This window comes from Aptenodytes patagonicus, chromosome W, assembly GCF_965638725.1.
Source record: "Aptenodytes patagonicus chromosome W, bAptPat1.pri.cur, whole genome shotgun sequence".
Classification (NCBI taxonomy): Eukaryota; Metazoa; Chordata; class Aves; order Sphenisciformes; family Spheniscidae; genus Aptenodytes; species Aptenodytes patagonicus.
This window is the reverse complement of record NC_134981.1, coordinates 23,277,414-23,305,158: the sequence shown is the minus strand read 5'-3', so window position 1 is coordinate 23,305,158 and position 27,745 is coordinate 23,277,414.

Here is a 27,745-nt window from a genome sequence, read left to right as displayed (position 1 = left end):
AATTAAAGGGAATACAGACGAACTACTGAAATCCCAAACTATTTTAAGTTCACCTCGAATACTGTGTTCAGTTTTGGGCCCCTCACTACAAGAAGGACGTTGAGGTGCTGGAGCGTGTCCAGAGAAGGGCAACGAGGCTGGTGAGGGGTCTGGAGCACAAGTCTTATGAGGAGCGGCTGAGGGAACTGGGACTGTTCAGCCTGGAGAAAAGGAGGCTGAGGGGAGACCTCATCGCTCTCTACAACTACCTGAAAGGAGGTTGTAGCGAGGTGGGTGTTGGTCTTTTCTCCGAAGTAACAAGCGATAGGACGAGAGGAAATGGCCTCAAGTTGCGGCAGGGGAGGTTTAGATTGGATGTAAGGAAAAATTTCTTTACTGAAAGAGTGGTGAAACATTGGAACAGGCTGCCCAGGGAAGTGGTGGAGTCCCCATCCCTGGAGGTATTTAAAAGACGTGTAGATGAGGCGCTTAGGGACATGGTTTAGTGGGCCTGGTGGTGTTGGGTTGACGGTTGGACTCGATGATCTTAGAGGTCTTTTCCAACCTCAATGATTCTATGATTCTATGATAAGTTTCCACTGGCTTTTTCTCAGAGCTTGTGAAGACCACAGCAGTACCCCACCTGCCCACCTCCAGGGCATCTGCTCCTAGCGAAGATGTCCCCCCAGGTCTTACCATTAACTCTGACACAAAGCAGAGAGGGGCTGAGAAAAGAACAGTATCGCAAAGGCAGCAGAGCCTTCTCCTTGCTGCAAGAAGAGGATAGACTACAGAATGGTACTCATTAGATTTGTGAGAAGGACCAGGTGTTTTGACCCAGTCAGTCTCCCCATTGTCTCTAGCAGGAGAGTTGTCCTTCTTTGAGTGTTAGTATTTTATTTATTTATTCAAGTAAAAGCTGACTCTTCTGTAGGGCACTAATAATTTTCCATCTGGCTTGAAATAAAGATCAGTCATGGTGCTACAGGTAGCCAGTGGTTGAGAATTGCAGATAGCACAATTAGGCACTAAAATTTTTACCTTAAATACCCCGACCCTAGGAATTCTTTGTGGAGGACAGAGAGTGGGGGAGCCAGAGAAAGGGCCTTACTAATAGGTACGTCTTTGCCCACCAGCCATTTCAGTTAATCTATATGTGCTTGCAAATTGCAGGTGGACATTTTTGCTAGTGTTCTTCAGGCTGAAAAAGTTAGAATCTGTTGTGAATATTCTGAACTACCAAAGCAAGTCATTTGGTGTTTATTTTAAGGGAACACCTTTTTTTGAATGGACACTGAAGGCTCTCAGCTGTGATAAAATGATGAATGCAATTCATTGTTGAGAAGTGTAGTGCCTGTGGGATAAAAAGCTCAGCACTGGGCTCCAAGGAGTCTGTTGTTATTCAGGAAAGTGATCTTGAAGTCATTCAAGTATGTGTTTCTTTTCAAACACTTGGTATTGCTCAGCAATAGTCAAAAAGGCAAAACAAAAATTGATGGGAATTACTATGAAAGAAAAAGAACCCAAAATTTCTGGATACAGTGGAAACAAAATAGAAAACTACATATAAAACAGCAGTAGAAACAACAATATAAAACTAAAAAGAGAAAAAAACAAGTTCCGTGATAAACTGACATGTTGATTACTGTGTGCAGTTCTGGTTGTGAACTCTGAATAAGAATGTGTTAGGCTGTGGAAGGATTGGAAAAGGTCCAGAAAAGGGCAGCAAGGATGAGCAGAAATATATATAATGACTTTTGTATCAGAGAGCATAAACAGACTACGACTCATAACAGACAAGGGAGAGTGACTTGGTATGGGTCTGTAGAATGCTGAGTGGCATGGAGAAAGTGAAAGGGGGTCAAATGTTCATTATTGCTCATAACACAAGAATGAGGGAGACCTTATGAAATTACTGAGTAGCAGGACTAAGACAAATTTAAAACAGAATAATAATGAAATTGTGGAACTTTTCTTCTTGTCCTTTATGATCTGGAGGACAAAGATATACATGGATTCAAAAGGTGTTAGATAAATTCACAGAGGGTCAGTTTGCTGTTGGCTATTAAGAAGGACAAACCATCTGATTCAGTAAGTTCATAACTGCAAGTTGCTGGAAGCTCTGAGTATGTACAAGAGGATAGATCTATAATTGCTGAGGTTCTTACAGTTTTTAAGCAGTTGCTACTCAATACCCTTGGAGAGAAGATACTTGGCTACAGGGACCTTTGGTGTGGTCCCAAATAGTAATTCTTATGTATTTCTCTGATCTGACAATAAAACCAGATGGGTTGTCTTCATTTATACTAGTAAGGATTGCATTCTGCTTGCAATATTGCAACATTTCATTTTCCTCTTAAAAATGATATTTTTATCTTGAAGTTCACTCCATCTGAGCCCTGGAAATGTTCCTGTTAGTTTGCCAAGAAGCCTAAATTGGCCTGATGATCTCTTTAATTCAGCAGGCAGCAGCTATTCTAAAGAGCAGATTAGGATCAGCCTTTGCAAAAGAAAGCATGGCGAGGAGTGCTCAGGATATTCCTTGCCTTGTACAGCACAGCAAAATCTTATTGTGCTCACAGCCCCTGTGCTCAGAGAGTGTAGGAATCAGGCAGAGCCTTCCCACTGCCCTGCCACCCAGGAGCAGAAGGGAGAGATACAAGCTCAAGGATGGTAACCTCCCTGCTTAGCCTGTTCAGAAAATTGTTCCAACTCATTACACTAAGCAAGACCCTGACAGGTGCCTTCTGGGTTGTGCAGAAGTATTTGTTGTTTGTGTTAGTTCTGTCAGGGTCCATTAGAGGAAGGCAGACCTTAGGCCTTAAGGCCAATGGCATCCTGGCCTGTATCAGAAATAGTGTGGCCAGCAGGAGTAGGGATGTGATTGTGCCCCTGTACTCGGCACTGGTAAGGCCGCACCTCGAATACTGTGTTCAGTTTTGGGCCCCTCACTACAAGAAGGACGTTGAGGTGCTGGAGCGTGTCCAGAGAAGGGCAACAAGGCTGGTGAGGGGTCTGGAGAACAAGTCTTATGAGGAGCGGCTGAGGGAACTGGGGTTGTTTAGCCTGGAGAAAAGGAGGCTGAGGGGAGACCTCATCGCTCTCTACAACTACCTGAAAGGAGGTTGTAGCGAGGTGGGTGTCGGTCTCTTCTCCCAAGTAACTAGCGATAGGACGAGAGGAAATGGCCTCAAGTTGTGCCAGGGGAGGTTTAGATTGGTTGTGACGAAAAATTTCTTTACTGAAAGAGTGGTTAAGCATTGGAACAGGCTGCCCAGGGAAGTGGTTGAGTCCCCATCCCTGGAGGTATTTAAAAGACGAGTAGATGAGGCACTTAGGGACATGGTTTAGTGGGCATGGTGGTGTTGGGTTGACGGTTGGACTCGATGATCTTAGAGGTCTTTTCCAACCTAAATGATTCTATGATTCTATGATTAAGTCAGTGGCTTGCCATCTAAGTGGGCAAGAGATCCAGAAGACTTCTTATCCCATTTTTATAGCAGACACAGAGGACAGAGTTCATCTCAGCCAGCTGTAGCCAGCTAACAGCTAGGAGCTGAGTCTCTGCCCTAAGCTTCCCCTTTAGTCAGCAGTGAGAGATCGGCACATCCAGAGGCCACCCATCTTGCACTAAGGGTGGTGTTCAAGAGAGGAGCTAAGTAGCCCTCTGGAAGGGGTGGTCTCTCCCCATGGACTGTAGAGTGAGCCTAGACAGAGCATCTAGACTAGATGCCTGTCTCTTAGATGGCTAAAGTGAGGAGAGACGAATCCTGGCCAGAGGAAATGGTCCTGGAGTCACACAGGGGCTGGGGTAGAGCCAGGAGCAGAACCCAGATCTTTGAATCTGTGGTGGCCATAATTACATCACTAGTCTTTTGTGCAGCATGCATTTGGGAGCACTGCCAGGATACAAGTAACACATTTATCCTACTGCCCAAAGTATACTTTTTGAAACAAAAGGTCCCTTTACAAAGAGGGCCCTAGCCTCCCCCTTGCTTTTGTATCCTATTTCTGGAGTTTTCACCAGTGATTTATTTGGATGGGGTTTCTGATGCTAATGGTGTTTCTTTGACATGAGACAGTCTCTTCTGAACAAGGAAATGTTGTCATCGTAATTTGCAATTCAGGATCTTTGCTGCTTGGCTGGAATTAATTTTTATTCCCATCAGGTGGAGCTGGCTTTCTGTTTTTGTTTTTGCATAAATGAGATTGCTGGGTTTCTGGCTAGACTGACAGCCTGCAATGCAGGGTTCAGAGAGGCTGTGATGGGTGTTGGGCTTGCGTTCTGCCTTGCTGATGGGAGCACCACAAACACGAGCCCAGGTCTTAGCAATCACCTCAGTTCATGTTCCAGAAGTAAGTGTGCCTCAGAGATGGCTTTTTACGTGCAGCTCCATCTGTCAGCACATGAGGTGGGTAGGGAAAAACAGTATCTGTATGGCCGATGTATTTTATCCTACTGTTTCTTTGCACTCAGTGGATGTAACTTGCCAGTCACAAGGAAGGGTGAGGAGTACGGACTCACACCCAAAGCACTGGCAATCTGAGGTATCTGGCAAAGGCATCTACTCCTCAGTTCTTCACAGTGCTGGGTGTGAAATGGCTCTGGTTAATGGGGCCTTGTGTAGACAGAACTAGACCATGTAAAGATGCCTCTACTGCTCTAGCTTTCTTGTGTAAAATCAGGATGAGCAATGCTAGTACAGGGTCCTTATACTGGTGTGACTGCATCCGAAGTAAGAGTTGTTATGACTCTGTGACTGAACTAAATTGGTGTAAAATCTGGGCCAGAGCTTTCACAGAGATGAGCTGGTATTTAATAGATGTCCTGAGGCTCCTTGGTGCTGAGGAGTCATGGTTGAACACTGAGACCACAGGCCAGCTCTTGTTGCACTCTTCTACAATGTAGTGTCAGGTAAACACAGGGAGACTGGGTGTACTAACTGGACAGTCTTGTATTTTCCCATTTCTCAAATGCACTGCCCAATGAACATGGACAATCTTTTATTTACTGCCCTCCACTGATTGAGGCTGATGGATGGTCATTGCAATAAGGATATTCCTGAATGGGACATGCTCAGGGTGCTTTGGAGGGAACAGGGAGAGGAGAAAATGAGCCAGGTGGCTTTAACAGCAAGGTACTGCAGCTTCCTGCTCACCTCTGTGCTTCATAGGTATTGCTTGCTCTGCTGGAGGTCTCATCCCTCAGCAGTTCTGCCACTCTTCAAGTCAATTGAATCTATTCACCCTCAGTGCTCCATGAGCACTTAGCACTAAAGGATGTAGTACAGCTCCTCAAGGAGCTAGCTCCTCAGTAACACTGAGAAACATTCTCTCCAGGAAGAGTAGTGAAGACAAGATAGCAAGATGAATATCAAATAAGATTGGCATGGTCAAGGAACATGCTTCTCTTACCTTGCAGACAGCTTCTTGGCAAGGATCTGATCCTGCACAGACAACTGAATGGAGGATTCATTACTACACGCCATAATTGGTGATGAGTATTTGCAGAATCAGGCTTTTAATTGGAGATTAAAGAAAATGACTGGTAACAAAACTAGCTCATTTCTAGAGGGTAAAAGTCATCCTGCAGGGACTGAGGGAGTATGTTTGGAGATATGCCATTTTTCTCTCTCTCTTTGTGCAAGAAGCCTGGGCCCCCTCTGTCTAGAAAGCAAACAGTGGAAAAAATAATTAGTAGAGAATTCCCAATCCACTATTCACTCCAAAGATTTCATGAAAATGAAGATCAGCTCCATATTACACACCACTTAGGTTCGTACACAGCCTGTTCCAAGCACCAAAGACTTCTGCTAGACCAAATACTTTGTTTTCTAGCAAAATATTTCTCTGCCAAATATGAATTTGAGAGGCACAGAGGCACAAGTAAGGAATAGGAGAGGCCAAGGTACCCCGTATCCAGGTTCTTCCAAAGGAAGGAAATTTATTAGGCACCCTGTACCCTGATTGGTTCAGAGGGTGGTTCTTACCTCGTGATGCTGTAGAGGGACATTGAAACCTTAAAATCTTGTCAATCTGAGTTAGGACAGATACTCTCTGACATAATGTAACATCCTGAGCGTGTAAGCAAGACGCTTGCGCCAGGTATCAGAAGGAACTTATGGTCTCACTGCAGAATTGTGCCCTGCCAAGTTCCTTCTCTTCAGCTATGGACAGTCTGTTGATTAAGACAAACTTGCAGAAAATGCAAATCCAGGAGCCGGGTTAGGTATCAGGAAAACATTCCTTCCTGATCCCAATAGAAGAGCAATCAAAGCATTGAAGCATAAGCTCTGATCATAACTCTCCTAAGGCAAGCCTATAGGTGTTCTGAGCATGGGGAAGGTGATCTTCCTGGAGTCAAGAAAGTAAGTAATGGACAACAGGGCTGGATCCCATCCTACCTTCGCATGCTGGCTGGAGGATTTTTCTTAAAAGTTGGGTCAAAGCTTTTAGAATGGTGCTCAGTTTCCTTGTCAAAACTCCATCTGATGGTGAGTCCTTCACCTCCCCCACTATACTGTTCCAACTTTGAATTGGTCTGCCCCCTGGTAAATGGTATCTCATTTCAAGGCTGAATTTATCTAACTTAAATTTTCAGCCATTGAAACTCATTATTCTCTTGGCAGCAAGCTTAAAAAGCCTTTCCAGCAAGTCCCTTCTCCATAAGTGGTGTAAGTGCCCATATGCATTGATGAAGACATCTCTCATTTTTCTCTTCTTTAGGCTGAACTCATTAAGCCATACTCAAGATTTGTTTTCCATCTGCCATGTTATTTCAGTGGACTTTCTCTAACCTTTCCCCAACGTATCCTCATTCTTCTTGAGTACAAATGCTATAACCAGGCATACTGACCTAGTTTCTCTCTTATGCATGCCACTCACTGTTGTCTCATCTTCAGGCTCTCTCAGCAAACATTTTATATCATTATGTAGATCAAAATAAAAATATTAACCAGTGCTGGACTAAGAACTGATGCCTGGAAATCTGCACTAGAAACCATCTCTGTTCATTTCGCTTTCTGTTTACAGCTCTAGGCTCTGGCAGTGAACCAGTTTTTAATCCATCTAGTATGTGCTCTGCTAATTCCATGTCATATAAGTTTTAAAATCAAATATTATGATGTACTTAACTGAATGCCAAAGGAATACACAGATATATTCTTGTTAGCACAGTTACTTCATCAGTCATCCTGACAAGAGGGATGGCAGCTTTGACAAGATATTTACCCTCTCCATAGGTCCGGTTACCTAAGTAATAGGGGAGGTAATTCAGCAGGACTGGGATCCTCACACTGAAAGAATCTCACCGCATACAGATAAGGTCTGTGATCATTAATTCATGTTAACTACTTGTTAGAAGCTATAATGCTTTATCTGATCTTGAAACGTAGATAAATCCTTCAAGTTTTCTATGAGATCTCAGTCAAATTATGGAAATAACTTATGAAGCCCAGCTCTCTGAAACTCACAGATACATCAGAAAGTCATAGAAAATAGAACTGAAAAGGATTCCAAAAGTTATTAGTCCATCTCTGTGCAAGATAAGATAGTACTTTATTTAACCATGGGTTTGAGGACTAAACTTAGTCCCACTTAATGAAAATTGCATGCAGTGTAATTCCTGGCACAGTTGAGAGCAAAGCTCTATAGATGATAGGCAATCCCTGTGACAAGGACAGAAGTGTATGGAGAGTCAGTGTTAGAAATTGTACCAGGTGTTTGTTTGTGGGTACTTTTCTCTGCAGTGGTAGATTTAAAGATTGTGATGCAGCATGTGGAAGATAGTCTGGACTGGGTTTACATAACAAGCTGCTATTAAATTTGGTATTTTCCGATGAATGACCGAAGAGCTTTAAGTAAAAGCACTAAGAGGATTGAATACTGCCTGACAAATTCAGATCTCTGAACCAGCTCACAGAAAGTCTCTTCCAGGTGGCTTTATAGATGTTTATATATTTTAATCACATTCCCAGAACAGGCAGAGAAGACTTCTGGGAGCGGAGTTCCCTGCTAATCTTTCTCTAAGCTACATGAGTTTATTTTTATATTGAGAATATGGAGATTGAAGACTTTGTCAGAGAGAGAAAAAGCATTTTAGATTGCTTAGATGAAATTCCTTGTCTTGTATAAGGCTGTGCGCACATGCGATTCACGTGAGGGGACTGCACTGGATCAGGGGGCTGGCAGCTCCCCAGTCATATAATGGCCTGTGTGCTGGACCGGGTCCAGCAGCAAGCTTCGGCCTTTTGGGACCCCACAGTAAAGCTACTCCAGTTTTCTGAGTGCAGTACCACAAAAGGCTGATAGAGATTCATGTGGCCCACAGTAGCATGCACACACCTCAAAGAGAAATTCATATTGCAGTCTGGATTCAATTTGCTCTTTGGCCTTTATTTGTATAAAGCACTAAAATGCCATAACAGATCCCAGCTTTGGGAAAATGTCTCCATGTCTGTTCAGAGGCATGTGCCCAGCACTGATCTGAAGTTGCTAAAATTAAATAAGTCTTCAATGTTAAAAGACCCAGGAGGATTACTCTGACTTTTTGGTAACAGGTTTGAGAACTGTGTTGTGCCAACATGGTGGCTGAGTGTTTTCTTTTAGCTGTGAATGTCTTGTTTATTGATGTTTTGGATATTTGTACTGTAAGTTGAAAGAGACTCACCATTTGCGAATGCTGAAAATGCCAGTTATTAATGGTAGTTGATTTAATAGTTAGTGATATCTAACTATTAGTAGTGAATTTATCTTGAGGGGAAATAAAAAGAGACAATCACAGAATAAAACATAATGGTTGCTTAGCTGCCAGTGATTTTAATTGATTATATTTATTATATCAGGCAGACTGAAGCCTCACTAAGTAATATGTGAAGTTGCTACTGTAAGGGAATATTACAATACAGAAAACAAGCATCAACCAAATAAGCAAAGAGAAAAAGTTAAAAGGGAATATGTGAGTCGTATTTGTGAATTGTTGAAGAACATTTTTATGGATACTCAGTGCCCCCACAATCAAAAAGGAAGACCCTGGAGGACATGGACCTGCTCTGTATTAATTTATGAGTGCTGTGTGTGCTATGTGACTTTTTAATAGTTGTAAGGAGTTTTCCATGACTACATTGTATTAATTAAAAAGAGGCTGCTGGAGAAAAAAAAGGCAGGAAACAAAATGTAGCGATCAGATGCCTCTGAGGCAAGCATATCAAAAGCCATTAATAACTAGGTCTAATGCTAATCTATGTTTTCATCCACGAGGAAGAAGTAAACAGAAAATCACTGCTGATAAAATGTTTTGATGAGACAAATATCTGGGAGGTGGTAAGAAATGGAACAATCAGATCAAAGAGCAATTTAGATCCCTTTGTAGCTGAGTACAAGGCATCACTCCGCGTTACAGTGTCCAAGCGTATGTTCAAAGAAATTCAAGCCATGCATCCATACAGGGGGAGCCCTATCTTGAGGAGTGGTGATTTGAAAAAAGCTTCAGAACTGCAGTGGTGAAACCCCATTGCTGCACTGCAGCTGAGAAAGGCCTTGGAGATCCTTGGCTCTATAGAGAGGGGAGTTTTGCAAAGGAACTGAGAGGCTAAAAGAACCTTTTTTATTTAGTGCTGGAATGACCACCCTGGAAAGGTGTGCTCACCGCTGGTGACATGCCAAGGAGAAGGATGATTAATTAGGAAGGGTTCAAAAAAGAATGAAAGAATGATCTAAGAACAGGAGGACTGACCTGGGAAACAAATTCAAGGAATTCAGTTTGTTCAGCTTGTCAAAGGAAATCTTATTAGGTAGTTAGGATTGTGGTCTGTTAACTCCCTATATTGGGAAAGCAGACCATATAACAAAGGGATCTTTAATCTGCCAGACAAATGATGTAACAAGATCAAAGAAAAGCTGGTGCTACATGAATTCAGGCCAGACAAAGTGTGGCTTTTTAATAGCAGATGGGTAATTGAGAACAATTAATTTTGGCATGTGGTAAATTCCCAACCCCTGGAAATTTTAAAATGTGGAAATTTTAAAGATGTGATATTTGTCTGTAAGTTTTGCTCTGTCACAGCCATGATTTTTTTATTTAAAACTAGAATTAATGTAGAAAAATCTTATGTTCTTCATATCTTATATTCTTCAGGAGTCTGATTTATTCCCTCTTCTAGCCTTTTTAGAGGCTGCTCTCTGCACTGTCTCATGTTAGAGACTTTAAAGTTCACTTGCAAAACATCTGTATCCTCCTCCATGGTCTGACAGTCTTTGAAAATCCTCCCTAGTGGAATCAGCGTTAGAAATTTAAGCCATCATACATCCAGTTTATTGACATAACTAATTGTGGTCAATTAAACATAATTTTACTGAAAATTACAACACTTTAAAATCTGTTTTCCAAATACCAAATATCTCTTACCACACGTATAGGCTCTGGGAGTGTAAAATTGACAGTACCTATTATACTGTCAGCTCTGTTAGCAAATACAACCTAATAAGTATAATACTTTAAGTGTAATTTCAGTTGGTGACTTAATTACTGATTTGTAATTTAAATTCTGTAAGCTTTGCCTAATTTTTCCTAGCTTTAACCTTTTGATTAATTTAATTTTAAATTGACTCATAACATCATCTTTTGCTGTAGCATTTTGTTAAGCATGAAATAATAAAGAGCTCTGTTGATATGTTTGGGGAAAAAGATGTATTAAGAGATTTTATAGAGCCTGGGGATCAAAGGAACTGCTCAGCCATCCTGTTGTGTCTCCGGTGCATTGCAGGCCATTAACTTCCATCCACTTACCTCTCAGTCTAGCCCAGTTAGTTTGATTAGTGCATTTTGATCCACAGGAGACTAAACATTTGCATGCCATAGAGTCTTACCTGTTTGATAAAGCCAGTCTGATGCCTTCCCTTTCTTAGCTTTGTCCCTGGAAACAGCTACATTTAAGTTACTGTGGAAATTCTTTTTTTAGCATTTGCACAACAGAAACCAAGTAGGGATGGGTTAACTCTCTTTGTTATTGATGTCAAGGCAACGGTCTCATAATGAAAATCTGCTAAAAGATTTTCCACCCTTCTATACTGAGAGACCCCTTGACTCAGCAGGAGATGATGATCAACAGATAGTGAGGACAGGCAAAACAGCTCTATGCACTCTCTCTTAAAAGCATCATTTTATGCTCTATTTTAAAGATTCATTTTCTGAAACATAGGTGTTCTTATGCCTATGTTCTATAAGCCAAACACTATTTGTTTATTTTTGTATTTCCCCTCCCCGCCAAATACTAAGGTTACATTATCATCATAGCTTGACTTTTCCATAGCAAAAGTCCTGGAATCAAGTCTACTACTCACACTCTATTCTAAGTAGCAAAAATATTGTCAGGGCCCTGAGGGCAGTAGTAGGGTCTAGTGGCCTTGACCACCCTCACCAGCATCACTGCTCAAGGGCAGTGGGACGAGCCCTGGCCACCGAGGCCCCTGCACTGCTGGCTGTGTTATCGTGCTTGGGTACCAGCTCCCCATTGCTTAGGGAGCAGCCAGTGATTCCTGCAAGCAACCCCAACACATATTCTGTTCTCCCGATAACCCAGTGCTTAGGTAGATAAATAGAAAAGTAAAATCTGGATAAAACACAAGCCAACGTAACTTAACCATAATGTATTTACTTATGCCAGATAATTATTTTTCTATATTAACTTGTACTTCGAAGGACTTGGTTTTCTTCTGCTTGCTTTATATTTCATTGCTAAAACTTTGATATGGGCCACTCAGATTTCTTAATCTGAGTGGTTCTAGTTCTATCTGAGAGATATCAGTAGCAAGACTGAAGATCTGACCTTGATTTAACTCTTTGCGTCATTAGGACTTCAAGGAGGAGGTTCACTAACATGAGTAGATTCACAAAGGATGGGAATTTTGTAAAATCCTTTTACCTGACAATAAACCAAATTTATATGGCACTTTCTTCAGAGGAATTCCAGAGCCTCCATGCAAGGGAAGACAAAATGAACTGATTTGTTTTGCCTCCATAGCGCTCCATAAGTATATCAGGGCTGATAAATGCCAAGGAGGCATAAGAGCTGTTTAAGGCCAGTGCAGGCACATATATTAGTTTAAAGGAGAGTTTGGTATGTCATGGATTTGCTCTGGTTGCCTGCCAGGAAAAGGCTCTGGAACCAGTGATCTGAGAGGTCTTTCTATTTCCTCTGTTTCTCAGATGCAACTGTGGTTGTGAAATCAGCCACATGGATAAGGAATGCCGCTGACTCCATAACTTTTATTTAATGCCTAATGCATAGTTTACTGTGGTTAATCAGCTCAGTACTATTAAAGCTCAAAAGTTTTAAAATCCTTGGTAAGAAGATAGAGCTATTGTTAATCTTTCATGACTATAGGAATGCAGCCTCTGTAGTGAAGTGATGCTGTTGAAAAACTTGATGATCATACAAATCATTTGTACAGAATTCTGTTATGATTTTTTTGAAGTTAACTGTTGCAGGCTTAGATATGATTGGGTGATCTGCATTTTTCAATTGCATTCAGAGTCTTTCAAGCTAAAGAGGCACTTTAATGGTGAATCCTTGTGTGGAGTCTGTAATTTGGCAAGCAGTTCCCTAGGGGTAAAAAAAGGGGGTTTTTGTGTGTGGGGGGGGGGTTGCTATAGAAAACATCCTTGTTTCAGTCCTGTGATGTGGAAGGTGCTGCAGGAATTCTTAATGAGCATGTTGCTGTGTGGCTGAAGTGTAGTGGATATACCAGCTTGAAATAAATTTTGATGTCTTTCAGCTGTAATGCTTAAGTACCTTCAAACATGCTGCTCCAATCAGTTTGTTTGTGTTAGATTACCTTATATTGTGACAATACTTTTGTGTCTGTACACTGAGATGAAATCATCTGTCTTCTCTAACTCAGATGGGGAAAAGATAAATCACTATATGCGAGGTCTGCAGAGCTCGTGATCAGGCCTTCCGTACAGACATTATTAGCAGTGGTGTAACTGTTGGTACCGCACTGGCCAGATGGGCTAGTTATTAACACAACTTCCACTTTCATTGCTTTATTTCTGAACTTAGTTACTCCCACACCAAAATGCTGGGCACTGTAGAAGAATCTATGAAGAGAATGTGAGTTATACAGTACTGTTGTATGAATCAGTGTGAACAGCTTGCATGTCAGTTAATCCCTGGAGTCATATTATAGTGCAGAAAACTATCAACATGAAAACATAGCGTAAAGCAAGCAAAATTTCCTCTGTGTAACTTCTCTCTATGGCTTGATCCGCCTCTTGCTACACTGCATGCCATAGTCACCCTTAAAGGCAAGGCTGTGTATGTAAATAATTTTTCTTACAAACCACTATAGGCAAAAAAATTTCTCTATTTTTATGTAGTAACTTAACAAGTTGTTTCTTTTAATAGATGCCCTTAAAGCAAAATAAACTAGATTACTAAAACAGTCTGTGGGCCAGAATTTAAGGAGACAAGGAGTGATAGAATATATATGTCTTTGTCTATGATAAAAATAATGTATTTTAAATTGTTTTGGATGCAGCGTAAGGATTTATGATGTCTTCAGCAAAAAGCTATTTGACATATGAAAGTGAGAAAACAGGAAGAAGTAGAAAAGGTAATACTAATAAGCATTGAGAGTTCATATTTCAGGGAATAGGGAAAATTTCTTTGGTAGGAAATTTTTCCGTGAGGGTGGTATGGTATTGCCAAGTCTGATCATTCAGAGATCACAAGGCAGGCTCTCAAAATCATGAGTTTATTAAAAATGATAAGACTTGACTTCTTTTTATTTGCCTCCTGTGCTTTCAGGGTGGAATCTGTTTGATGTTTTAAAACTTTCCTTTATTGCCATGAGGGCTAGCAATGTTTTGTTCTGAAACAAAGCAGAAGCAGAACTTGTGTTTAAATAATGAAGCTGAGGCTTGGAAAAAAAACCTCCTGCTATTGTAGCACTCCTGATAAACTTGCAGGAATTGGTAGCCCTGTTGTGGTTCCTGTCTATAGGATGCCTTGCACAGCTCTCCAAGCGGTGTCCCTTCATGAAGGTAGAAGAAGTGGTTCCCAAATAAATGGACTTCTGTGGTCTGAGAAAAATCCCAGTGGGTTCATGGCTGTGCAGATCTGATGACTTGCAACTTTTGCCATTTCACATGTCTTGTGAGACCAGCTCACAGCTCCACTCTGATCCCTGGAATACAATAGGAAATCACTGGTAAGTCATGGGTCTGGTCCAGCTTTGCTAGTTTGATGCTCCTTGCAATTCATTTGCATTTCAATTTATCTGTAATGATTAGATTGCTGTTGTGGCTGAACTATTTATGATTTTTTAAATGTAATTTTCCAAATTTGGATTCCCATTGAGAAGAATTAATTAAGTTTTGCAAAAGAAAGTTTGAACTACATTTTTAGATTTGCAAAAGGGTTTTCAAGATTTCTAACCAAGCCCCACTGGGATCTCTCATACTTTAAAGGCATCAGAGCTTAGCTTCTTCCTATACGCCTCTTGTACTGCAGGATCTCTGACAGCCTCTAATCCTTCCAGACTTCACAGCATGCTCTGAAAGTTGCAATTTCCTTTTCTTCTTTGAAACAAATTCTTATCATTTCTTGCATATGCTATTACAGCTGACAGTATGTAGTCCCAGCCTGAATACTAAGACTGTAATGCTGTTTCTTGAGTTCTGCTACAGCATATAAATGACTTCAACTGGACTCTCAAGGTAGGTGCCACCAAAAGGAAATCTCAATTAATTTACAAATGACAGTCAGTTGGGACCATGTTCTATGTTGACCACCAGCTGATTCACATTTTAACAAGCTATTGTTTTCCCAATTTGAATTCTATTATTTCTTGAATCGTCAGCTTTCTCCAAGCCTCACTGGGTGCCATTTGCACTATTAATCATGCATTTTTTTCTTTTACTTAGCACATGTATTTACATAACTGCAGAATTAGCTAACAGAAAGGAGGGAATGTGACTTCCAGCTGAAGTGGAAAAAGAAATTGTTGTCAGTTTGGGCAAACAGCTGCAGAGCAGGAATTCTGAAAACCACATGTAATGACCGAGATAACTGGGCAATGAAAGCTTACTGTCAGTTGGGATGATTACCACACCTTACTGGTATTTTCTGTGTTGGGTAGGAGAGGACAATCAGGCAATATCTAAAATACTGCTAGGCTGTATTCTGATTTCATGCCTAGGCTTACCAGCGTGTCTGGCTATGGAATTATATCTAATTTCTGTTCACATAAACAAGATCAGAATCAGCCCGCTGTTTTCATTGGGAGGGAATTTGATGATTTCTGCCTTCTGCATTAAAACATAAAGTTTTTCCTTGTTTGTTGGAAGGAACTGTAAATTAGCACATTGGTTTGATATTAATCTTTGGCTATTGCAATGTTGGTTTCATACAAAAGTCAAAGTATGAAGTTAAAGAATGATATAAAATCAGGCTGGAATGGGCCTCCAGAAATCATTTCTCTATATCAGGACAGGCTTAATTCTGCCTAATGGCTTCTTGAGATGTGTGGCACTTTAAAGACCAGTGTCTTAAAGCTCAAGAGGATGGAAACTCTATCTCCTCTTAAGCAGCCTGCCATTGTCAGACTCACTTGCTGGAGAAAAAACCTGCAAGCGTGCATCTGACACCCCTTGCCCAGAGGGTTTGTTATGTCCAAACCTGAAATTCAGAAGTAAAGGAACAGAGCTTGGACTGGAAACCAGATGAGGGATTTCCCACTTTAGATAGGTGGGTGAGCCAAGGACATATTCTTCCTGGAGGACAGTCTCCTTTCCTGTGGCCATGCTGCCTTATGGCAGCAGGGGCCTTTTAATTCCTTGTGCAGGCATGTACGCAGAGCGCCTTGAAGCTCATCACAGACTATGCCCTACCTATGTCCCTCTCTTTGGAGAGAGACTTCTGCAAGGGAACACCTCCCCAAAATAGGGTTCTGTTGCATGAAAACATCCACAAAGAAACATGCCTGGGTTAACGACTGGTCATGTATTTTGCTCCTGGTTGGAAGATTTTCAAAGGACACTGAGTGCCGAGGAAGCAGGGCTCGTTCCCACCCTGAGCCCTGTCCCCTTTTTCAATTGGCAGAGAGGGCTGAGGGCATACACAAAGGCTCTGAGGATGCTCCTGCGCCCTCCCTTTTATATGCTGTGTAGAGATGGAGCAGAACAGAACACCCAATGTATCCCCTGGAAACTATGTCAGCCCCTGTCAATCAGCTATTTATAGACTGGATCTGTGGGAATGCTGGCTTTGTACGAGCAGAGTTGCTGATGAAGGCATTTGGTGTAGTACCACGTGTTAATGTTGGCTGGCATCACCTCTGTACTATAAAGATCCCTATCGGATAGTGGCACAGCATTAATTCCTGCATGTTTTCATGCCAATTTGACTTGCTTTTTCTAATCAAATATTTACGAACAATCCCGCCATGCTCTCTGGCATCATGAGGTGGCTCTCTGAAGGAAGCCATTAATTTTCTGCTGTGTATCATGGCTGATTAGATGCTTTGTGGAGGAAGAACTGATATGAAAGCACAGAAATGAAAACAGCAGTACTCCTGCCAAGCACTGTAGCCTGTTGCTCCATGTTGCTTTCATTCATCAACTGGTTTTATTCATTTATCTGAAGTGATGTTAGTGAGTGAATCTTACCAAAGAACTACACAGACTGTGAAGCAGTGCTCAGGAGCACGGGAGCGTGCCTTCCTTGCTGTCTTCTCTCTATACCTCTGCTCCTAACACCAGAGGTCAGCTTTTTACTGTTCATTTGAAGTCCTTTCTGCTCCAGCTGTGGCATCTAGCAGTTACAAAATATAAAGAAACCAACGAGAAGATCCGACCCTCCTCCAGGCCAAACATGGCTTGCAGGAAGGGTTAAGATAGAAATAGCTATGGGTTGAATGACCTATATTGCACTTCTCCCAGCAGAGCTATTTTCTAGTTGCCCTTACCTTCCAGCCTGGTGCTGCAGTTATCCATGTTTGTTGTTTAGACTGACTTCAGAGCCAACGGATGTGAGGGCTCCTCCACGGTGACCTGGGATTGCAGAGGGGGCAGGATCTCTGCCTGCCTATTTTAGTTACTTAAATGGTCTCCATTGCTGTGGTGTCTGAGTTCCTTTCTGCACTGACTGTCTGTGTCTTCCCAGATGAGGTTGGGCAATGCTGCTCCCATTCTTACTGATGAAAAAGCCAAGCCAAGGTGTGGGGATGGGAATCTCTTGAGTTTGACTCTAATGAGCAAACATTGTACCACCTGGCATGAGAAGGCACGTAGAAGATAACGGAGGAAGCAATATGCTGCAGCTGAAAGGAGGAAAAGGAATGTGCTGCAGCTGGAAGGAGAAAACAAGATAAAGGCCATGAAGGCATTTTGCAGAGAAATGAAGGAGGATGAAGAACAATGGGCTAGTCTGCCAGAGCATAGATGTGCATGAACATGAGGCTATAACCTCTCTGTAAGCTGCAGGTAGTGTGTGTACACTTCTGCTTGCTATAAAAGATGCTGACAAAGGGCAATGAAGGTCTTTGGCTACTGCCTGCTAGAGTCCGTGCCGCTTTAAATCCCTACAAATGGCGCCCGAACAGGGACTTGAATGCAGAGTCTGTGGCGTTAACCCCCACACCAAGGGACCCGCAGAAGGCAGCACGTATCCAGACCTACATTCATCTCAGATCCCGTAGGGCAGTCCTAGAAACAGAAGGCTCTATTCCAGCAATTCCCATAGAGGGGCAGTGACTCTAGAGGCTTTTTTTTTCAGAGAGGTTATTCAACCTGGAGTACTGCTTCTCCAGACTGGTGCCCTCACACCATGTTTCTGTTTTGGAGAGCTCCTAACTTGTCCCAACCATCCCCTGCTCCTGCAACGAGCAAGAAGCTTGCTAACTCAGCTGTCTGTCTTTGCTGGCTAGCATCCAATCAGAGAGCTGGGTCACTGGGCAGCTTTAAAGACCTAGTCCTCTTTAAATTTCACTTAAGAACTGCTAATTATATAGATTGTTACATGCATGCAATATCACCATCAGTGCCCTAAGACGACAGAGCCATTTAAAATGATTGTTTTTTCAGCCAGTTCAGCAAGCACAGGGTCACTAGGTTTAGGACACAGAGAGGAGGGAAGAAAAAACAGCAGAGGGAAAGAGAGCTCAGCATTTTTAGCAGCAGCCCATGGTTAGATTGGTTTGTGTCAGTCATGAAACTGGACTTGAAAATATTCTCCTATCTTGATATACACTCTGAGAAAGAAAACTTCTAGCTAAATCTGGAAGGGCAGTTGTAGAAGTTCACCTTAGGAGGTCTGACATGGGATGCTGTATTCATTCACTTACTAGAGACTAGCAGGAGGGAGGAGGTGCTACTTCTGTGTATGATACTGGTGAGACCTTTACTGGAATGTTGTATCCAGCTATTAACAGTTCAGTCTTCGAAATGGATGCTAAAACTGAAAAAGGTTCAGAGACGAGCCACAAAGACTTATGTTTGGAAACTCTGCCTTACAGTGAAATACTTAAACAGCTCAATTGCTTATTAAGGAGAAGTTTAAGTAGTGATTTGATTACTGTCCATTAGTTACTTGAAGGGAAAGGAAGGAGAGATCTTACAGAACAGAACTCTTTCATCTTACTTTTTCATCTAGGACAGAATCTAGCAACTGGAAGTAGAATTTGGAGAACTCAGAAAGCTGGGAGTAAATTGATTTTTTTAATAGTGGAAGTAATTAAGCATAGGAACAAATACAGGATTTATTCATCACAACGATCTCCTTTGGCCTTAGAATTTATGAATCTGCATTGGGCTCATTCTATCATTAATTCTAGTAATATGTAAGTTACTTTGTAAGCTCCTGAAGTTAGATAGCTTGTCATTCCTAGGGCAGAATGCTTGTGGTGCGTTGACCTTGGCTGGACACCAGGTGCCCGCAAAGCCGCTCTATCACTCCCCCTCCTCAACTGGACAGGGGGAGAAAAATATGACGAAAGGCTTGTGGGTCGAGATAAGGACAGGGAGATCACTCAGCAATTACCATCACAGGCAAAACAGACTCGACTTGGGGAAATTAATTTAATTTATTGCCGATCAAATCAGAGCAGGGTAATGAGAAATAAAACCAAATCTTAAAACACCTTCCCCCCACCCCTCCCTTCTTCCTGGGCTCAACTTCACTCCCGATTTCTCTACCTCCTCCCCCTGAGTGGCGCAGGGGGACGGAGAATGGGGGGTGTGGTCAGTTCATCACACATTGTCTCTGCCGCTCCTTCCTCCTCACTCTCCCCACACAGAGACGCTACCACCATCACTGATTGGCTCAGCTTTGGCCAGCAGCGGGTCCATCTTGGAGCCGGCTGGCACTGGCTCTATCGGACATGGGGGAAGCTTCTGGCATCTTCTCACAGAAGCCACCCCTGTAGTCCCCCCCACTACCACAACCTTGCCACACAATCCCAATACAATGCTACAAAGAAATTGTATAAGGCCCCATTAAAGACTTTTTCTTCAAATACTTTTCTCTTCCATCTTTTGTTCTGGAGATGAGTGAGGATCATTTTTCAACAGAGGGGATCAGTAAAAACCTGAAGGAAATCTATCTAATTTAATGTTTTCATTACAGTTGAAACTCATGATACGTCCAAACTCTTCTTAGCTTACCTTTGTTTTTTTGCTGCTGCACAACAAAAATACTTATTCTTCAGTATAACAGTTTTCTCTGCTGATCCCCACTTAGGGAACTCAGTCATAGTTTTTGATTCTCCACTTCATGCTTGGTAATATTTGCTAGGCTGCCAAACTGTCAGAATATACCCAGGAATATCTGGACATTAACCTCCACTGACTCATATTATAGGCCACTTCAGGTTAAGATTCTATCAGGAATACTTTAAGAATTCTGTTCACTGAAGAATAAGTGCAGACCAAATTTTCAGTTTTTAGAAACTTCTAACACCAGAACAGTATAAAAAACTCTGCACGTTTTGTGGTGGGATATATTGTTTGTTTTTTTTAATTTTTTTTTTTATTCTGAGTGCTGCATGTTTTGTTCTCAAGGATATCGCTTTTCTGTAATACAGATGAGAGAGGACAAAAGTGAGGTTTAGGATATTGTGGGATGAAGTCAACTAGAGAAGGCAGGAAATAATTATTCAGGGATGCTTAAATCTCTGTATCGGTGGGGAATCTAAGCAGTGAATCATGTAACTAGCTTTGAGTTGTGTCTTCAGCAACTCCTCTACACTTCTGTTTTCCCGGCTATAAGATAAGGAGAATACAACTTTCCTGTGTGGGGAACTTGAGGCTTACTCTGTGTGTAGGACTGGGTAATCTATGCATCCTTAATTTTTCAACATTATCGCACTGGATTTAGATCATTGCTAAAGTTAAGCAAGTGACTGCTGTTGGAAAGAGTCTCACCTGCCTTAGCAGCAGGTATTGCTCCAAGACTTATTGCCAACTCTTTCAGCCCTGAGTTATTCTCATCAGATTCCTCCAGGTATAAGAGAGCTGACTGGGATTCATTGGCATTCTCCAGCTCCTCCCATCAAATGGTGCCTGATGAAGTGGTTTCCAGCACTGCATAAGAGATCTTCATAGAGGGACAGTTGTATCAGCTTTTTTATTGTTTGGTGAGTTCTTAAAAGAGAAGCCAGCACAGTAGATTCTCAAGATGTTGATACTGTGGATGCCAGATTGTGGATGCCAAGGATTTTGAAGTTTGGAGATGTTTGACTAAGCCTTTCTGGGCAGCCTTGGTGCTGTATGACTGTATCTTTGTGTCCAAGCTGTAAGACTGTGGAAGGCTGTGCTCAGAACAGGATCACCCCAGCAAAATACTGGGAGCTGGTTTTCACGTTGTAACATGGTATTTGCTCTGTGAAGTGTCTGAGTGTTTTGTTGTGATCAGTTTCCCAGGCAGGTTAGCTTTGTCTTGCCCAGGGCCAGATGCAACCCCTTCATGTACAGGGGAGGTGCCCAGGTGCACTCTCTTCCCCACCTTGGCTCACACAGGATAGGAGAGTGATGCTCTGGAGCAACACATACTTCCTAGATGCTATGCAGTCCCAGGCTTCTTCCTCTGCTGCAGAGATGCTGGAGGGAAGCCAGACTGCCCAGCAGCAGCCTGGCTGATGGGGACAGGAGATAATGGGGAGCTAAACCCCCCTTTAACTCCCACAGCGAATTCGTGGTGTTGACCAGACTTGTAGTTTGGTTTGGTTTATGTAGTGGTTGGCTTCCCAGAGTTGGGAGTCTACGAAGTTGGCTGTCACTGAAGAAAGGTGGAAGTTTTTTTCTTATTTGTATAAATACCGGATGGGATGGAATAAAGAAAATGGAGCCGGACTTTTCTCAGTGGTATCAAGTGAAAGGACAAAAGACAATGGACGTGAACTGAGATAGAGAAAAGTCCCTTTAAACATAAGACAAAACTTCTTTACTGTGAGGGTGGTCAAGCAATAAAACAGTACCTCCACAGCCTAGAGAGGTTGTGGAGATATCTCCTTGGAGATATTCAAAACCTGACTCAACACAGTCCTGGTCTAGTTGACCCTGCTTTAAGCAGGGGGGATTGGACTAGATGATCTCCAGAGGTGACTTCCAACCTCAGCTATTCTGTGATTCTTTTCTTTCTTTTTCATCCTTTTTCTGTCATATCTAAGTGTGAGCCAAAATTTGGCCCATGGTTCACACAAATATTTTTCCAGGCGAACCCCCGCCCGGCCTCCCTCACCTTCCCGGTTGCCTTTACACAACAGATATGGGGCCCTGGAACTTGAGGGCCAGGCAAACGAGGATGTAGACGAAGGTCCATCCAGGGGGTTGCGTAGGGTGAGGCAGTCAGCCCCACGCATTATGACTGCCGCTGCTAAGAAAAAAAGGAGTGTGATTGTCATAGGCGATTCCCTTCTGAGGGGAACAGAGGGCCCAATATGCCGACCGGACCCGTCCCACAGGGAAGTCTGCTGCCTCCCTGGGGCCCGGGTCAGAGACATCACTAGGAAGCTCCCTGGTCTGGTACGGTCTTCCGATTACTACCCGCTGCTGGTTATACAGGCTGGCAGTGATGAGGTTGCAGAGAGAAGTCCTGCAGTGATCAAAAGGGACTTCAGGGCACTGGGGCGACTGGTTCAAGGATCGGGAGCACAGGTAGTGTTTTCCTCAATCCCTACAGTGGCAGGGAAGGATACTGAAAGGAGCAGGAAAACACACCTGATCAACACGTGGCTCAGGGGCTGGTGCCATCAGCGGAATTTTGGTTTTTTTGATCATGGGGAGGTTTACATGGCACCGGGCCTGCTGGCGGCAGATGGAGTCCAGCTGTGTCACAGGGGGAAAAGGATCATTGCTCATGAATTGGCAGGGCTCATTGAGAGGGCTTTAAACTAGGTTCGAAGGGGGAAGGGGATAAAACCAGGCTCGCTAGAGATGAGCCGAGGGGTGGCGTGCCGATGCCGGGGGCGAAATCGATAGCCCAGCTCAAGTGCATCTACACCAATGCACGCAGCATGGGCGGCAAGCAGGAGGAGCTGGAAGCCATTGTGCAGCGGGAGAGATATGACTTAGTCGCCATCACAGAAACATGGTGGGGTGACTCTCACGATTGGGGTGCTGCAATGGATGGCTATAGACTCTTCAGAAGGGACAGGCGAGGAAGGAGAGGCGGTGGGGTGGCTCTGTATGTTAGGGAGTGTTTCGATTGTCTAGAGCTCAACGGTTGTGATGATGGTATGGTTGAGTGTCTATGGGTAAGGATGAGGGGGAAGGCCAACGAGGCAGATATCCTGCTGGGAGTCTGTTATAGACCACCCAACCAGGATGAAGGGGCGGATGAAGCGTTCTATAAGCGGCTGGCAGAAGTCTCTCAATCGCTAGCCCTTGTTCTCGTGGGGGACTTCAACTTCCCGGACGTCTGCTGGAAATACAACACGGCAGAGAGGAAGCAGGCTAGGAGGTTCCTGGAGTGTGTGGAAGACAACTTCCTGACACAGCTGGTAAGTGAGCCTACCAGGGGAGGTGCCTCGCTCGACCTGCTGTTTACAAACAGAGAAGGACTGGTGGGAGATGTGGTGGTCGGAGGCCGTCTTGGGCTTAGCGACCATGAAATGGTAGAATTCTCGCTTCTTGGTGAAGTAAGGAGGGGGGGCAGCAAAACCGCAACCATGGACTTCCGGAGGGCGGACTTTGGCCTGTTCAGGACGCTGGTTGAGAGAGTCCCCTGGGAGACAGTCCTGAAGGGCAAAGGGGTCCAGGAAGGCTAGACGATCTTCAAGAAGGAAGTCTTAAAGGCGCAGGAGCAGGCTGTCCCCATGTGCCGTAAGAAGAACGGGCGGGGAAGACGACCGGCCTGGCTGAACGGGGAGCTCTTGCTGGGACTCAGGAAAAAAAGGAGAGTTTACCACTTGTGGAAGAAGGGGCAGGCGACTCAAGAAGAGTACAGGGATCTCGTTAGGTCGTGCAGAGAGGAAATGAGAAAGGTAAAAGCCCAGCTAGAACGCAATCTGGCCGCTGTCGTTAGAGACAACAAAAAATGTTTTTACAAATATATTAATGACAAGAAGAGAGCCAAGGAGAATCTCCATCCTTTATTGGATGCGGGGGGGGGAACATTGTCACCGAGGATGAGGAAAAGGCTGAGGTACTTAATGCCTTCTTTGCCTCAGTCTTTAACAGGCAGACCAGTTATCCTCAGGGTATTCAGCCCCCTGAGCTGGAAGACAGGGACGATGAGCAGGATAAACCCCCCATAATCCAAGAGGAAGCAGTTAACGACCTGCTACGCCACCTGGATGCTCACAAGTCTATGGGGCCAGATGGGATCCACCCGAGAGTGCTGAGGGAGCTGGCAGAGGTGCTCGCCAAGCCACTCTCCATCATTTATCAGCAGTCCTGGTTAACGGGGGAGGTCCCGGGCAACTGGAGGCTTGCCAACGTGACGCCCATCTACAAGAAGGGCCGGAAGGAGGATCTGGGGAACTACAGGCCTGTCAGCCTGACCTCGGTGCTGGGGAAGATTATGGAGCGGTTCATCTTGAGGGCGCTCACAAGGCATGTGCGGGACAGCCAGGGGATCAGGCCCGGCCAGCACGGGTTCATGAGAGGCAGGTCCTGCTTGACCAACCTGATCTCCTTCTATGACCAGGTGACCCGCCTAGTGGATGAGGGAAAGGCTGTGGATGTGGTCTACCTGGACTTCAGTAAGACCTTTGACACTGTTTCCCACAGCATTCTCCTCGAGAAGCTGGCGGCTCACGGCTTAGACAGGTGTACTCTTCGCTGGGTAAAAAACTGGCTGGACGGCCGGGCCCAGAGAGTTGTGGTGAATGGAGTTCAATCCAGTTGGCGGCCGGTCACAAGCGGTGTTCCCCAGGGCTCAGTTTTGGGGCCAGTTCTGTTCAATATCGTTATCAATGCTCTGGATGAGGGGATCGAGTGCACCCTCAGGAAGTTTGCAGACGACACCAAGTTGGATGGGAGTGTTGATCTGCTCGAGGGTAGGAAGGCTCTGCAGAGGGACCTGGACAGGCTGGATCGATGGGCCGAGGCCAACTGTATGAGATTCAACAAGGCCAAGTGCCGGGTCCTGCACTTCGGCCGCAACAACCCCATGCAGCGCTACAGGCTTGGGGAAGAGTGGCTGGAAAGCTGCCTGTCGGAAAAGGACCTGGGGGTGCTGGTTGACAGCCGGCTGAACATGAGCGGGCAGTGTGCCCAGGCGGCCAAGAAGGCCAATGGCATCCTGGCCTGTATCAGAAATAGTGTGGCCAGCAGGAGTAGGGAAGTGATCGTGCCCCTGTACTCGGCCCTGGTGAGGCCGCACCTCGAATACTGTGTTCAGTTTTGGGCCCCTCACTACAAGAAGGACGTCGAGGTGCTGGAGCGTGTCCAGAGAAGGGCAACGAAGCTCGTGAAGGGTCTGGAGAACAAGTCTTATGAGGAGCGGCTGAGGGAACTGGGGGTTGTTTAGCCTGGAGAAAAGGAGGCTGAGGAGAGACCTTATCGCTCTCTACAACTACCTGAAAGGAGGTTGTAGCGAGGTGGGTGTTGGTCTCTTCTCCCAAGTAACTAGCGATAGGACGAGAGGAAATGGCCTCAAGTTGCGCCAGGGCAGGTTTAGATTGGATGTAAGGAAAAATTTCTTTACTGAAAGAGTGGTTAAGCATTGGAACAGGCTGCCCAGGGAAGTGGTTGAGTCCCCATCCCTGGAAGTATTTAAAAGACGTGTAGATGAGGCGCTTAGGGACACGGTTTAGTGGGCATGGTGGTGTTGGGTTGACGGTTGGACTCGATGATCTTAGAGGTCTTTTCCAACCTCAATGATTCTATGATTCTATGATTCTTTGCTCCTCAATGAAATCAGTGTCTTCTGCCAAATGTCTTCAGAAAATGTTACTGGGACACAAGGCAGCGGCTAAACAGGCTGCAAAAACCTCATTCTTATGTGTAATTGAACCCACATGATTGCACGCGTCAAGCATGTCTATTATGGTCGGATTTCGCAATGTCTGTAAGACTCTTTTACAGTCCTCATTGGCATTCTCTATAGCCAATTTCATAAGCAATGCCTCTTTGGCTTCAGGATTTTGTATTTGTTTTTGAATAGCTTCTTGGAGCTTGTCGATAAAATCCATATAAGGTTCGTTGCTCCCTTGCTTAATGCTAGTAAAAGATTTTACCGGTCGTCCTGTATCAGGGACCTTTATCATTGCTTGAAACGCAAGGTCCGCTGATTGTCTTAAAATTTCAGGCGCCAGCCGTGCCTGCAGTTGTGGCGTATTGATAGGGTCCTCCCCCATTAACTGAGCAAGTCCCACGCCCCGTAGCGGGTCTCCCGCTCGCCGTTAAAAGCAGTAGCCGAATCAAGGGGAATTCCCTTTCGTTTTAGCCATGAAAGCAATAGGCGGAGGGTATGGTCATCATACTTAATTCCACGCTTTTCTAACAGCTTCTTAATAATACATAGTATAGATTCCTCCTCCTTAGTTAGTTGCGATCCCATTTTAAGTTTCCCAGCTGCTCACCTCTGCTCCAACGAGGCGATGATTCAAAGTTCCGGCTCCAGCTCTTTCCTGAGACTGCTCTGTCTCCCGCTGGCTGTGGCTCATTCAGCTGGCTCCCCACCGGTGCTCTGTTCCAGCATTTTTGCCCCACGTTGGGCGCCATTTGTGGGGGTGAAAAGCGGCACGGACTCCAGCAGGCACGGCAACCAAAGACCTTTATTGCTTTTTGTTAGCATCTTTTATAGCAAGCAGAAGTGTACACGCGCTACCTGCAGCTTGCAGATAGGTTACAGCCTTGTGTTCACGCGCATCTATGCTCTAGCAGATTGGCCCGTTCTTTCTGATCATGCGAAATGCCTTCATGGTCTTTATCTTGTTTTTCTCCTTCCAGCTGCACATTCCTTTCTCTGTTATTTTCTGCTTAAGTGCCTTGTCATGCCAGGTGGTACAGTGTTTGCTCATTAAAATCAAACTCAGGAATGTCCGTTAGTGAGATTCCCATCCCCACACGTTATGAATATCTTATTTAAAGAAGAAAATTTTAAAAAGGATTGTAGTGCCTCCTAGACCTATCATGCAAAACCCTGTCTGATAAGAATGAGAAAACTCTGGTTTTACCTACAGCATTGCAAACTCAGCCCAGTTGCATATTCTTTCTCTTTTTGCAGTGCTCACCTGCTTGCCTTTATGTGAACCAGGGGAGAGCTGAGCTGCAAGCCAGATCCTCCTGCTTTTTTCAGGAAGCAGCTACATCTTTTCATCCTGTTCTCCCCTCTTCTTGTCCGCTTCTGAGCCTCTGCTCTCGCATGCAATGACAAACAGTGCATTGTTCCAGGCGTTTCCTAAATCTCACATTTTTGTTGGCCCAGTTGACTGTGGTGTCTCTCATATTACTTTGCCAGACTGTATTTTAGAGTAAGATGCAAACACACATGACAGCTCATTTCCTCAATGCTGTTTGTATCTATCCATCCGTGTTTCTGAGGTGTGTGTCTTGCCTCTGACATATGTGGAGCCCACAGCAGTTATTAGGACTGTGACATGGACTCAGGATGTGTATAAATTACAGCCTGCCTTGTCACCTGTCAATTTTGTCTTTTCTAAAATGTCCAAAAGACATAGAAATTCTGTTTTTTTTCCATCTCCTATCCAAACTGCAAGTTCTGTGCTTCCTAAACAGAGCCCCAGCTAATAATATTAACTTGATCAGGAGTACCAGGAATTAGTCCAGCAGTTGGTGAAAGGTGCTAGACAGAATTTTAAATTTGACATTCAAACATCTGAATCAGCATAAAACAAAATGATCTACGATTTGCCTCCATTGCACTGATGGGCTTGCTCAGAGCTTGCAGATATTGCAGTGTCAATGCTGCTGACCGGAGGGTACGTATTTCCCTGGGGTGGGAAGTGCCTGTGCTTGCTGAGTTCAGCTCAATGCAGGTGGTCTCAATAGGGGGGTTCAACTTCCACTGACGGATGTCAGAAAATAAATGCCGGTGGAGTTATCATCTGAGCCAGTGTCTCAGAGTGGGTGCTGTTGGGATTCGTGGTGGCCTTGGAGCTAAGCATTGTTTTCATTGGTCCTCTGGATGGAAATATAAACTCACAACAAATGAAATGTGTGACTGATGAAAAGGCAGGTGGAGTTGTAAATCATGCTGGGAACAGGGCTGTCGTACAGAGTGATTAATCTTGTGTTAAGCTGAAATTATTCAAACCAAATGCATTTTAATGCAGCCAAATATAATACCTCTCTAAACAA